Consider the following 14480-nt stretch of genomic DNA (forward strand, 5'->3'; position numbering starts at 1 on the left):
TGAACACACAGAAACATCTGTCCTACTGTATGTACGGCTAACAGTGCTGAGACTGCTGAGTGAATACTTTTTTTTTTTACCGTTAGTCTGAATGCTAAGCATTAGACTGGAATCACTGGGATCGGTCCAGGGTGATTTGGTACTGTCTGGTGTTAACTGGGCTGGACTGGGAACTGGCCCCAGGATGTAACGGTATTACTAGTCAACAGACTGACTGAACACGGGCCACAGACACACAGATAGACAGCACCACCAGGGGCATCTAATCAAACAACTCCTCCTTACCCTCACTCAGCTTGTGATCAATAAAAAGCCTATAGCAAACCAGATCAGACAGATAGGAGCAGCGTCACACCCCCGGCAAGGCTAAGGGGAGACTACGCAACCCCTCCCCACTCTCTCTTTCTCTATCGTTCTCTCTCTATGGTAATCCCACTCTGTTTTTACTCTAAAATTGCCTCAGGCATAGAGTAATTTGACATATTGATCAATATGTCTCAATGTCAACACACTCCTGCTGTCTCCAGGATTTCCAATTAGTCTCTTATTGGATTGGTTGTGATCAACATACTAAATTCCATTGTGTTATTGGTCGACGATGGATTTATTTGTATGTTATCAGTACCAGTGTACCTAATTTATTAACGTTAACTCTCTGCTCACACCTCCTCCAATAACATCAGATTATTAAATCGACTAATATACCAATGGAATATAATTTGATTTTCTTCCTACTCGCTCTCTATACTCTCTTCAACTGTTACTTCAAAATATTCCCTTCCCATACTACTGCCTGTATAACTTCCATCTCTTTGTACACCTCAATCCTCTTATTTCCCCTCTGTGCTTCAACCCCTTTACCTCTTCCCCTTTCTCCATCTCTCCCTATACACATTGCTCTCTGCACTTAAGCAATGGTGTAAAAATACTTGAAAGTACAACTTAAGTGGGTTTTTTTTTTGTATTGTCACGCCTGCTCCCAATCCCCCTCTCTGGCGCTCGAGAGCGCCAGGCTGCCCTTCGTTACGCACACCTGTCACCATCATTACACGCAGCTGTGAAATATTGGACTCACTTTGTCTGCTCCTCACTCTGTTCCCTGTGTCAGCATATTGTCGTAATGTTTCCCTTGTCCAGACGCTGTCCTTGTTTCGTTCATGTCCATTATTCTTTAAATGTTCACTTCCTGTACTTGCTTCTTGTCTCCCAGCGTCTGTCCTCACAGGTATCTGTACTTTACTATTTATATTTTCGACAACTTTTACTTCACTACATTCCTGAAGAAAATTATGTACTTTTTACTCCATACATTTTCCCTGACACCCAAAAGTACTCGTTAGTTTTTGAGTGCTTAGCAGAACAGGAAAATGGTCTGATTCACACAATTATCATGACAATGTCCCTGGTCATCCCTACTGCCTCTGATCTGGCAGACTCACTAAACACATGCTTCATTAGTAAATTATGTCTGAGTGTTTGAGCATGCCCCTGGCTATCCGTAATTATAATAAAATAACAAGCAAATGGTTCTGATTTACTTAATATAAGGAATTTGAAAGGATTTATACTTTTACTTTTGAATCTTAAGTATATTTGAGCAATTATGCTTACTTTTGATACTTAACTATATTTAAAACCAAATACTTTTAGACTTTTACTCAAGTAAGAGTAGTCACTGGGTGACTTTCACTTTTACTTGAGTCATTTTCTATTAAGGTATCTTTACTTTTACTCAAGTATGACAATTGGGTACATTTTCCACCACTGCACGTAGGCACCTCGCTGGTCAAATTGAGGGTCTCTGTGTTTGTAAAGGGTGCTAGTCCACAAAGTGGACGACGGCATATAAAAGAGATGACATACTCTGGATAATTATTTCAGCTACTTCATATGTTTTATTTTATTTTCTACTTTCTTTTGGAAATGACACAAGTCACCTTCCTGGTTCCAGTCAGTCTGCCAGTCTGGGGGAGACAGACAGACGGATGGACGGACGGACGGACAGACACCTGTAACCTGACTTTGTTTGACCTTGTTTACCCCTACCTGGCATCATGTCACACCAGGACCTTGTCAGTAACACTGGCACCCCTGAGGCCCCGCAGCCTAGCGTCTGTCTGTCCCAAGACCGTCTGCCGTAGTGAACCCAGACACCCTCTCCTCTAACCCATCCCACCCTGCTCACCCCGTCCCTGTCTAGTGTCTGTCTACCCCCATCATCCAAAAGGTGGAACAGATAGTCATGCATTCATGTAATGAATTATAGAATAGAGCACACATTGAGAGGCACAGGGTCAGCCACAGAGCAGCACAACTGAATATAGAGTTGGAGCTCTTTCACTCGGTTTAGGAAAAAATTGTGTTGCATTTGTCTAGATAGTCAAATGTGTCCAGAATGTGTACAAAAAAAAAATTATCAAGACAGTCCATAACGTTGTAGGAGTCTGACGCCATTGTTTCAAGTTGTTATTGTTGTTTTCTTAGTAAGGCTTTTGAGCGTTAGTATTATTACAGTTTGTAAATAGAAAATATGCTGTTTTATTTTTTGTCTTATTCAATAACATGTGACCTTGATGTTTGTATTTTAGTGAGAGAGAGAAACAGAAAAAGAGAAAGGCAGAATCCCAATTAAAACTATTTTATTTTAGCATTATTATAGACAGCAGAGGGCACCCTTTTCCAATGTTCCTCAAAACTGCAGTGTTTCCCAACTGTTGGGACGTCACAACTGGTTTGATTTGTTCTGTCTACTTGCCTCACAAGGCATCCAAATGTCAGTAAATTCCATCAGATTTTTTCTGTGCACATTTTTTGTACAGTAAACCATACATTTAATCATAATTTTATTTATTTAATTATTCCCCACATCTTAAACAAAGACAACGGGGATTAGGCCTATTTATTTAACCTTTATTTAGCTAGGCAAGTCAGTTAAGAACACATTCTTATTTACAATGACGGCCTACCCAGACTAAACCCAGACGACGCTGGGCCAATTGTGTGCCGCCCTATCCCAATTACGGCCGGATGTGATGCAATTAAATGAAGACACTGACTTGAATCAGTCCAATGAGAATGATACAATGACAAAATGAAATAGAGCAAATTGAGTTGAAGTGAATTATAGATACAACACGGTGGTGTCAGTTGCCACTTGTTTTGCAGTCACTGACCACCTCATTGACCTCATTGACCACCTACAGCATGGATAGGCAACCCTGTTCCTGGAGTATTGCAGGTACTGTACGATTTTGTTCCAACTAGGCACCACACCTGACCAACGTGTACATAGCCAAGTTATCATTACTCATTGTGTATTCATTCCTTGTGTTATTATTTCTCTATTATTTTTATTTTTCTCTGCATTATTGGTGAAGGGCCCGTAAACATGTCACTGGTAGTCTACACCAGTTGTTTACGAAGCATGGGACAAATAAAACGTTATTTTGATTCGATCAGTCCATCGAATGCCTAAATTGAACACACCTGGTCTTCCAGGTCGGTTAAATCATAAACATGAAGTGCCTTCTCCCTGTCCTACAGCTGAGTGGTAACCGTGACCAGTGCTTCATTGTCAAGCCCTGACCACTGCCCTAGCCTATGGTCCTGAATGGTCTGATGCCTATGTCAAAACCCCCTGCCTTACATTGCTACTGTAATCTGAAAGTGCTCCCGATGAAGCCATGGAGATACAGTATAATGCATGTTCCATTCAATTATGTAGGTGAAGTCATGGCCACCAGAGTACACCATTTGCTTTACAGGGCTGATTTGACCCACCTCCTGCTGACCTTACCACTGATCTTCAGTGCTGGGGTCTCAACTTACTATTGAGAGTAAGAATAGTAGAATACACTAGATACAATTTTGATATTTGGTTATGTTTCATTTGACAGTTTTTTTTCTTATGTCAGTCACTGATAGTCACTCAATTAGCCATGTCAGCTAAGTATTTTTAGATTGGTAGTTAGTTTAGCCAGTTATCTAAACTTGTTGTAATTATGGCCGAATACTCACCGAGCGTGCAGGGCACTTGCCCAGGGCCCTGACCTCAAGGGGGCCCCCATTGGTTGTGTTAGTTATTCTCACTCAGACATCATATTAACATGGCATAAGTCATGGCAAAATGTGTAGAATTGCAGGAAATGAGCTTTAAAGCATTTTTAAAGAGCGTCTGCCCCTAAAAAATCTACCTCTCGTTTTGAAAATGGCATATATGGCATCAATATGAGTCAGAAACATTTATTAGTCAGAAACATTTATTGACTACAAAGTGTAAAACAGGATACTTTTGGTCATAAAGTCAATCTCATCCAAAACTGAGATCTGGAGATGCTAGAAAATATTGTGTGTCACAGAATGAAGGGTACCATAACAATTTTCTATGGGTTGGGTTCATTTTAATTCTGCCCACATGCCCACAGCTGGCTGCAACATCAATTATAATGCCCATGGTCAATTTGGTTTGACATTCGATATCACTATGGGGCTAATTAGGGACCGTCAGTAATGTACACAATGGTCACTGGACAATATTTAAAAAGGTCAAAAGCTCCACATTTCAATGACCTTAAAAACCTCAAAGCAACTATACATTGTAGAAATTCATACAAATATTGAGCGCATTTAATGAGACAACAAAAATGTGCGCAACATGAAAATATTGGGTCATTAGCGTTGTGTAATTTATTGACAGTCCCTAACTATCCCCAGAGATAGGCTATCCAAAGTTAAACCAATTTTACATGGTCACATGGGTTCCATGGTTAGCTGAAGCTTAAAAAAAAAAAATGTTAAAGATTGGCTAACTCTTCCCACCTGCAAACACACACATAAAACCACATCCAGAAACCAACTCAGGTTTGTATTCAGTCATGGCCACTATAATTTCGTAATGAACCAAATCTGTCCTGTGAGCTAAACCCTTTTTTGTATGGAGATCTATGAGTGTCGAATTACGTGAGGTTTTTTAATCGAATAGAAGTTTCGTAATGTTTAAGCTGTTACACGTGTACTGATAGGCATATGAGTGGATGATCTTTGAGAAAAACTATTTAGTTGTTCCTTTTGTTCAAACATGTATCTGCCATCTCATTGGCTAGAATGGCCCCACCTGATCTCGCCGGCCCACAATCACTGAAGACATGTATTTCCATTGCTAAAGCAGTAAACTAGGCTATCTTGTCAATATAACAGATCATCTTTGGCCAAATCAAGAAGCGCAGTCGACTTTTATTTTTCATCACATTAGGCTAACTGGTGGACCACCTCATTTCCCAGACACAAACATGAAAAACTACAAGTCCTTAAGAGAGAAAATATCACGCATAAAACCCCTGACTGTTTTGCGATTCACTTGACTGATTCTGTGAATAATGTATCAAGACATCTCGGTTTCTCCAGACAGCTCGTGCTTCCCGCCCTACGCACAGGTTTTCGCCTGTGAGGCAATGGTGGGCACAGGTTTCCGACAGCCTGTTGGTTTCTCGGACGGGTACCACGCTCAGATAGCAAGCAAACCCGAAAGACTGGACGACTTTTACATAATTAGACGAGACTTCTCACCGCGGTGTGACTCAACTACGAATTGAACATGACAAGTGTGATCACGACCCAAAGTCGCGTTTAATTAATTATTTGTTTCAATTTAGATGAGACAGTCTTACCCGAATCCCCCACTGAAAACCTCTCAGTCCTTTCTGTGGCCAAAATAAATGGTTTTTGATGGTTTTGACCTTATCCGACATGGTAGGACAAGCCTGTTTTGTTTAACTCAGCAAGCACTCGACCTAGGCTACTGTAGAGAAATATAGCTTGCTACATCACACTATTGGTAGGGTGTCCACCCGACCTGCTGAGGGTCTCAAAACTCTAAATTAGCATGACAGGAACTGAATTAAATGTAAAAGGTTTTTAAAATAAGACGCTTGGTTAAGCTCAGTGCTTCGTTGACATTTAATTTCACTTGATTTTGTGAGAAATTTTCTAAACAATAACAGGAATATCGCATTCATTTGAAAAGTATATAGGCTACTAAAAGATAAATACTACATATCATGTCTCAATCGAGATGTCTTACTTCTATTGTTTTATAATAATAGGCCTAAGTAAAACTTGAATAACAATTTTCATAATAAAAATCTCAAAGCCCTTCATAACAAAAAAACGAACAAATAAGCAATATATGAAAATTGAGACGACTTCTTTGAACGCTGCGTCCTCGGCAGATAGATGACGAATTCAACAGGAAAGTGAACCTCTCGGGTATCCTTCATTCTCCTACAGCATTCTGCCTAGCTGAGGCGATGCTGTGCGATTTTCCTTATTTTTGATCTCTTTTTTTTATCTGGCCTCCATTGATTTAATCACCCTAATTGTGGCCATCCTACAAGGGTAAAAAGTCCAATACATCTTTAACGATTTGTGATAGACGAAGTTTGGACCATTGGTTTTCTTAGAGGATTCCCAGCAAGCAGCTAACGTTTTGAGAACCATATGTTTCTTAGAGCTTGGTTGTCCTATAGATATTTAGCATACAACCTTCCCACAATGTTCTGGGAATGGTGCAGGATACCCAGCTAGCCATAACGTTCTGAGAACCATATGTTTCTTAGATAGGAATTTCAGTACTTCAGCATAACATTTCCTACAGGTTTCCTTGTGGAATTCCTATTTAGTGAATAAAATTTAAAAAAATTGATCAGAGAACGTTAAGAATCAAAGTTCTTCTGTGGGAATTTCAGTACTTCAGCATAAAGTAAACTCACCCCATTCCGTACAAATGTGCGCAACCGCAGCATTCAAAGGAGGCTACAAAGCAAACGAATGGGACTGTAGCGACTGTGTTGACGTCAAAATTGGGGGTGTGAACCACGTTTCTATTCAAGCGTTAATTGACATGGTAATAGCTCTATAGTTTTGGAGAAAATTTGAAAAAACGGACCCTCCGTTACATCTAGGCGTGTCATGTCGTAACGTACAGCACGCATAAAGCAACTATTTCTGTCTTACAATCTCTCTCCATCAGGTGTAGCACTTCACTCATCGTTTAAATGGACAGTGACGGGGGTAAGGGGGGGATACCTAGTCATTTTTTGAGTCACCATTGCATGCGATCATCATTCTCAAAGCCGCTGTTTACTTCTAAGGTCACTTTAACACCGCCCTAAAAACCCGATTCAAATTCGACACAAACCTTTAAATAGGTATGTAATGACACATTATATAAACTCTTTATAGTGTTTTATTTACATTTTAGACGGAATAAGGTGATAAATTGGGCAGATCGAGTGAAAAAAAGCAATTTTCCCACACGACATCTCTCCTCTATCACGCATTAGTTTCGCTTCCCCACCCGCCATTTTTAAAAACACCCGACGGGGCTTATTGCCTGCTTGAATTATGCAGAAACGGGCAGCATTTAGGTCATGTCATTTATTTTGTTGGAAAGGGGGAAAATTGTGCCTTACAATGGTATTGACATTACAGTTGATCTGGAAGTATTAAGTTTTTGGGGCGCTAAAATAAGGGCAATTGTACGGACCAAGGCGATGTACGAGTTTACGTGAGTTTACTATAATGTTTTCTTCGGGGTTCCGAAGTCATGTTCTCAAAACATTAATAAAACTTTCCATAAAAACCACAAGAAAAAGTTCTAAGAATGTTATTGAAACACATATACATTCCATTCTCAGCTTCAACAAAACTCTCTCTATCCTCTACCTGCGCCCACTAATTCACCACACCTGATCTTAATGACTGCTTGTTTCCTTTAAAATGGGGTCTGTATGAATACACTAAAATGAACAGCTTTGTATCAGTAAAAAAAACACAGCATGCTAGCTCCATCCTGGTGAGGCAGTGGACTAATTCCATGGGTAGAGAACAGAAGATCATAGGTTCAAATCTCACTGATGCCGTGCCATAATAAAATATAGATGTGTTTGCATGATTAATGCCTAAGTAAATTAATTCCCATGTGTATTTGGAGTTCAAAACAGTTAACCTAAGCTAGCAGAGTTATTCAAAGTCTTATTGAAATATGTTCTCAGAATGTTAATAAACCTCCAAGGAAAATGTTCAGGGAACCATAGTAAAATGTTCTCAGCAACTCCATGCAACCAAAAAGTTAAAGTTCCCAGAAAAGGCACTTTTTTAAAACTTCAGTTCTCAGAATGTTTAATAAAAAACATTCCGTTTTACTGGTCAGAAAACGTATGGCTTTTTTTCACACCAGAAGCAATGTGAATTCAAAAACGTACATTCCCACATCTTCCAAGGAACTGAATGTGCTAGCTGGATTTGCTACACAATAATCATATTATTTTACCCATTGGTCAAAATATGTGTTTTTGATTGGACACCCTACTATAGGGGAAACCTATGATTATGGGCCTGTGGGCCTGGCCTAGCCCTTGAGTAGCCTAGGCCAGGCCCATGTTAACATGATAGACTAATAGCTTCAGTTTTTGACATTGGTGTTAGTGTTTATTGTATACCAATTTTTTTTTTTTAAATCTGGCAACGAACACTAAGGAAAAAATGGCCTATTTTGAATAATCTTGTGTCCGTAAACTATGAATGCATGGCGAGGCTTGCTATTTTTCCCACCCTTACCATTTAGGAACATGCTCGCACGGCTTGTGCTGATTATTCACTTCTTGCTACAGTTCCAGATGGACCAACACATGCTGGAAATATGACATGCAAGATACAGATTTACATTTGACCTCAATCCTTCACTTCTGCCCCACTGTACAGACAAGGAATTTTACATATTTAGCAACCTTGGTCCTTGAATTAACTTCTTTGCTACAGCATACAGAAGCATAGGCCTACCTTCAACAATACTATGCCAACCTGACATTTCCTCAAATGTGAGCAGAAATGTTAATATAGGCCAAATGTGTTACATTGACTCTGTTCATTTTTAAATAATAAAAAGTAGCTAGATGAAGTGCTTCAGCTATTCAGGGCTAGACAAGTATACTGGAAAAAAATGTAAACGCAAAATGCAACAATTTCAAAGATTTTACTGAGTTCAGTTCATATAAGGAAATCAGTCAATGGAAATAAATGCATTAGGCCCTATATAGATTTAACATGACAAGGAATACAGATATGCATCTGTTAGGGTGTGGATCAGAAAACCAGTCAGTATCTGTGTTCGTTGTCCGTATCTTATGCCTGCCCATACCATAACCCCACCGCCACCATGGGGCACTCTGTTGGCAATGTTGACATCAGGAAACCACTCGCCACACAACACCATACACACTCCCTGCTGTCTGCCCAGTACAATTGAAACTGGGATTAATCCGGGAAGAGCAAACTTCTCCAGTGTGCCAGTGGCCATCGAAGGTGATAATTTGCCCACTGAAGTCAGTTACGATGTCGAACTGCAGTCACGTCAAGACCCTGGTGTGGACGATGAGCATGCAGATGGTCTGCGGTTGTGAGGCCAGTTGGACTTACTGCCAAATTCTCTCAAATGACGTTGGAGGGGGCTTATGGTAGAGAAATGAACATTAAATTCTCTGTTAACAGCTCTGGTGGACATTCCTGCAGTCAGCATGCCAATTTCACACTCCCTCAGAATTTGAGATATCTGTGGCATTGTGTTGTAACAAAACTGCACATTTTAGAGTGGCCTTTTATTGTCCCCTTCACAAGGTGCACCTGTGTAATGATCATACTGTTTAATCAGCTTCTTGAAATGCCACACCTGTCAGGTGAATGGATTATCTTGGCAAAGGGGAAATGCTCAATAGCAGGGATGTAAACAAATGTGTGCACAAAATTTGAGAGCATGTGCGAATGTACTATTTCTGGGATTTTTTATTTCTGCTCGTGAAACATGGACCAACACTTGTTGGTTGACATGTTGCGTTTATATTTTTGTTCAGTGTAAAATGAGGCATGTGAGTAGGCCTAGTCCAGGGATGGCAAACTCTTATGGGGCTGGGGGCCATATAAAAATCTGAACTCATCAATTTCCTGCAATTCTACACATTTTGCCATAAGGTGGAGAAAATATTTGCAGTTCTTAATGTGATATCTGAGTGAGAGGGACTAACAAAATCAATGGGGGCCCCCGGTTAGTAATTTGATCATGATTACTGCAAGTTTAGAGAGCTGGTTAGACTAATTTACCAATCAAAATCAGTGACAGATAAGAACAAGAAAAAAACTGCTGATGCACAACCACATTTCTAAATTACACTTTGTGTATTCTTCTATTCTAAATCTCAACAGTAAGTTGAGACCCGGACTGAGATCCCACATTTTTTTAAATCATAATAATATTTTGATCCGTGGGCCTACGAGTGGCCCATCCCTAGCCTAGTCTGTCAACCATTAGTGAGATATTTCTTGAGTTTTAAATCTTACTGCTGACACTGTCCTTTGCAGACTTGTTCAGGATTCCATCCAAGTCTGTCTGGTTCCTGTAACTGAGAGGTGCTGATGAAGATAACATGATTTAAAACTGCTCATGATTTAAAATGACCTATTAAATCATAAAGGTTATTCCGTTCAGGAGGATTAAATGCGTGCTATATATCAAGGACAAGAATACAGACACTGGCCAATTAAAAGGTATTGATTCAAATCACATTTACATGCATGTATTTGAGGCATATTAACATGCATGTATTTGAAACAATAGCCCCAGCCATTGTTTTTGCTGTCTTCATTAAGTCTGCAATTGTTTGCCACTGATGATTGACTGCCAAGTTTGGTGAACATCAAAGCATTTCAAATTTTCCCCCAAACCTGAGAATTAACATGCATATTGAATCTTGAGCTCAATAAGTTGCCTAATTGTGAGAGGCACCGACAATAGAGTAGTTTCGTTATCATGTCGATAATACAGAAAGATATAGAACATAGTTGGTATGTTTACTCGTGTGTGTTTATGTGGATGTGTGGCTGTGCGTAATGGCGGATGTGTTCGCGTGCACTGTTGATTCTAAATGAGCGTGGGAGAGCATGTGATGGTAACACAGCCTCCAGTGCTCTCCATCCCCCATTAATAACCTGGTCTCCTTTGATGTGGCTGCAATGGATGAGGTGTCTCTTTCTCTGCATCACTTGTGGCATGTAAATCCGGCTGGCATTTTATCTCCTTACCTGCTCAAGGGTCTACGTGATATCGTAGACCCCCCCCCCCCCCCCCCCCCACTTCCCACTCCCCACTGCTGAACAATACAGTGACTCAGACTTGCCCACCTAACAGACCACTTAGAACTTCTCCAAAGCTGATTGTCGTCTACGGTTGTGGGTTTTTGAGTCACTGTCTGAACATGGGAACATTTATTATTTGGTGCAGATTTAATTGTCCAGGCAGCAACAATGTCCATATCTGACCAACTGAATCTCAAATAGCGGAAATTAGAGAGGTTGCTGTTTGTTAGACATCAAAGTGGCCAGTTGGTTGGTTGAGAAGCATCTGAGACGTAAGTATGAGTCGGGGGTCAGTACACTCTTAGAAAAGAAGGTGCTGCCTAGAACCATAAAGAGTTCTTCAATTGTCCCCACAGGAGAACCCTCTGAAATAACTATTTTTGATTCCAATTGGAACCCTTTCAATAATACAAGGTTCTATGTGGAACCCTTTCACCACTTAAAGGTTCTAAGTAGAGCCTTTTTCACCACCAAAAGTTTCTACCTGGAACCAAAAAGCTTCTCCTATTGGGACAAACAAATAAAATAAATGCATTTATATTGTCTGTCCTGTTTTTCCGTGTGCATGTGTGTGTGTGTGTGTGTGTTTGGGTGGGGGGTAACGGGCACATTGTCTGTCTGCCGCTCTGCCCTGCAAGCCACACAAGGGCAGAAAGCTCATTATCCATTGTCGGCAGGCACAAAGGCCTCAAGGGCAGCCTACATGGGTCCAACAGCCTCAGCACAATACTTGTAAATAACCAGCGACCTAATTGAAAACAGAGCAGGATCACTGGGCTGTTTCACAATTATGAAAGGGATGAATAAGAAAATGGGTTTTGAAGAAAATATTTTTTTGATGAAAGGGGGGAGTGTAGTCTATCCACATTATACTACCCACCATTGCGACCTGTACGCGCTCGTTGGCTGGCCCTCACTTCATACTCGTCGCCAAACCCACTGGCTCCGTGTCATCTACAAGACCCTGCTAGGTAAAGTCCCCCCTTATCTCAGCTCGCTGGTCACCATAGCATCTCCCACCTTGTAGCACACGCTCCAGCAGGTATATCTATCTAGTCACCCCCAAAACCAATTCTTTCTTTGGCCACCTCTCCTTCCAGTTCTCTGCTGCCAATGACTGGAACGAACTACAAAAATCTCAAACTGGAAACACTTATCTCCCTCACTAGCTTTAAGCACCAACTGTCAGAGCAGCTCACAGATTACTGCACCTGTACATAGCCCACCTATAAATTAGCCCAAACAACTACAGTGCCTTGCGAAAGTATTCGGCCCCCTTGAACTTTGCGACCTTTTGCCACATTTCAGGCTTCAAACATAAAGATATAAAACTGTGAAGAATCAACAACAAGTGGGACACAATCATGAAGTGGAACGACATTTATTGGATATTTCAAACTTTTTTAACATATCAAAAACTGAAAAATTGGGCGTGCAAAATTATTCAGCCCCTTTACTTCAGTGCAGCAAACTCTCTCCAGAAGTTCAGTGAGGATCTCTGAATGATCCAATGTTGAATGATCCAATGTTGACCTAATGACTAATGATGATAAATACAATCCAAGATTTCCCAAGCTTTAAACATCCCAAGGAGCACTGTGCAAGCGATAATATTGAAATGGAAGGAGTATCAGACCACTGCAAATCTACCAAGACCTGGCCGTCCCTCTAAACTTTCAGCTCAGTTTTATATCTTTATGTTTGAAGCCTGAAATGTGGCAAAAGGTCGCAAAGTTCAAGGGGGCCGAATACTTTCGCAAGGCACTGTACCTCTTTCCCTACTGTATTTAATTAATTTATTTATTTTGCTCCTTTGCACCCCATTATTTTTATTTCTACTTTGCACATTCTTCCATTGCAAATCTACCATTCCAGTGTTTTACTTGCTATATTGTATTTACTTTGCCACCCTGGCCTTTTTTTGCCTTTACCTCCCTTATCTCATCTCATTTACTCACATCGTATATAGACTTGTTTATACTGTATTATTGACTGCATGTTTGTTTTACTCCATGTGTAACTCTGTGTCGTTGTATGTGTCGAACTGCTTTGCTTTATCTTGGCCAGGTCGCAATTGTAAATGAGAACTTGTTCTCAACTTGCCTACCTGGTTAAATAAAGGTGAAATAAAAATAAATAAATAAAATGCTTCCCAGCCGAAACAGTTTGGTAGAGTTTGTGCATATATTATGACAACGTTTTTGTTCTTTTGGACTTTGGCTGTTCGGGCACACTACATTTTTTCTGGAGACAAGCCGAAGTTCAGAGCCGAGGTCTACGCCCCTTCGTCTGTGATTGGTAAACAGTTGGGATTCTTCAGTAGTCTTCGATGTCATTCAACGAGAGATGACTTGTTTTCCTGCACATTTCATACAAAAAATCTTAGTTAGATGTTCAATTGTGCAACTAAGATCTTCTCGGCAAAAACGTCAAAAGTAATGACAGATTTCTTGTTCTTAGATTGATTCTGAATATTTTCAGGAAGTGTATACTGGCTATGGCATCTCAAAATGGACAAACAGTACTATTGCCACTTTTTTCTTGTTTCTCAAACGAAGATCTTTTAAGGATTATGTGAGTACACTCATTCAGTTCGGCATGAATTGAAGTATGCTTATCCATTTAGACATGTCATTTGTTCTGTGTTGTCTGTCTTCTGGGTTGGTTCTTCTGGGTATTGTTCAACAGGGGAATTTTGCAGGTTGTTGTTTTCTTTTAGTGATAAAATTTGCTATTCAAGGTGGATTCTATTCTGTGGTAATAAACCATTTATTAACTCAAATATAAACACCATGGGACCACGCAGCCGTCATTCCGCTCAGGAAGGAGACGTGTTCTGTCTCCTAGAGATGAACGTACTTTGGTGGTAAAAGTGCAAATCATTCTCAGAACAACAGCATTGGACCTTGTGAAGATGCTGGAGGAAACAGGTACAAAAGTATCTATATCCACAGTAAAACAAGTCCTATATCGACATAACCTGAAAGGCCGCTCAGCAAGGAAGAAGTCACTGCTCCAAAACCGGCATAGAAAAACATACTACAATTTGCAACTGCACATGGGGACAAAGATCATACTTTTTGGAGAAATGTCCTCTGGTCTGATGAAACAAAAATGACCATTGTTATGTTTGGAGGAAAAAGGGGGAGGCTTGCAAGCCGAAGAACACCATCCCAACCATGAAGCACAGGGGTGGCAGCATCATGTTGTGTGGGTGCTTTGCTGCAAGAAGGTCTGGTGCACTTCACAAAATAGATGGCATCATGAGAAGGAAAATTATGTGGATATATTGAAGC

This window comes from Oncorhynchus kisutch, linkage group LG2 (genome assembly GCF_002021735.2).
Source record: "Oncorhynchus kisutch isolate 150728-3 linkage group LG2, Okis_V2, whole genome shotgun sequence".
Classification (NCBI taxonomy): Eukaryota; Metazoa; Chordata; class Actinopteri; order Salmoniformes; family Salmonidae; genus Oncorhynchus; species Oncorhynchus kisutch.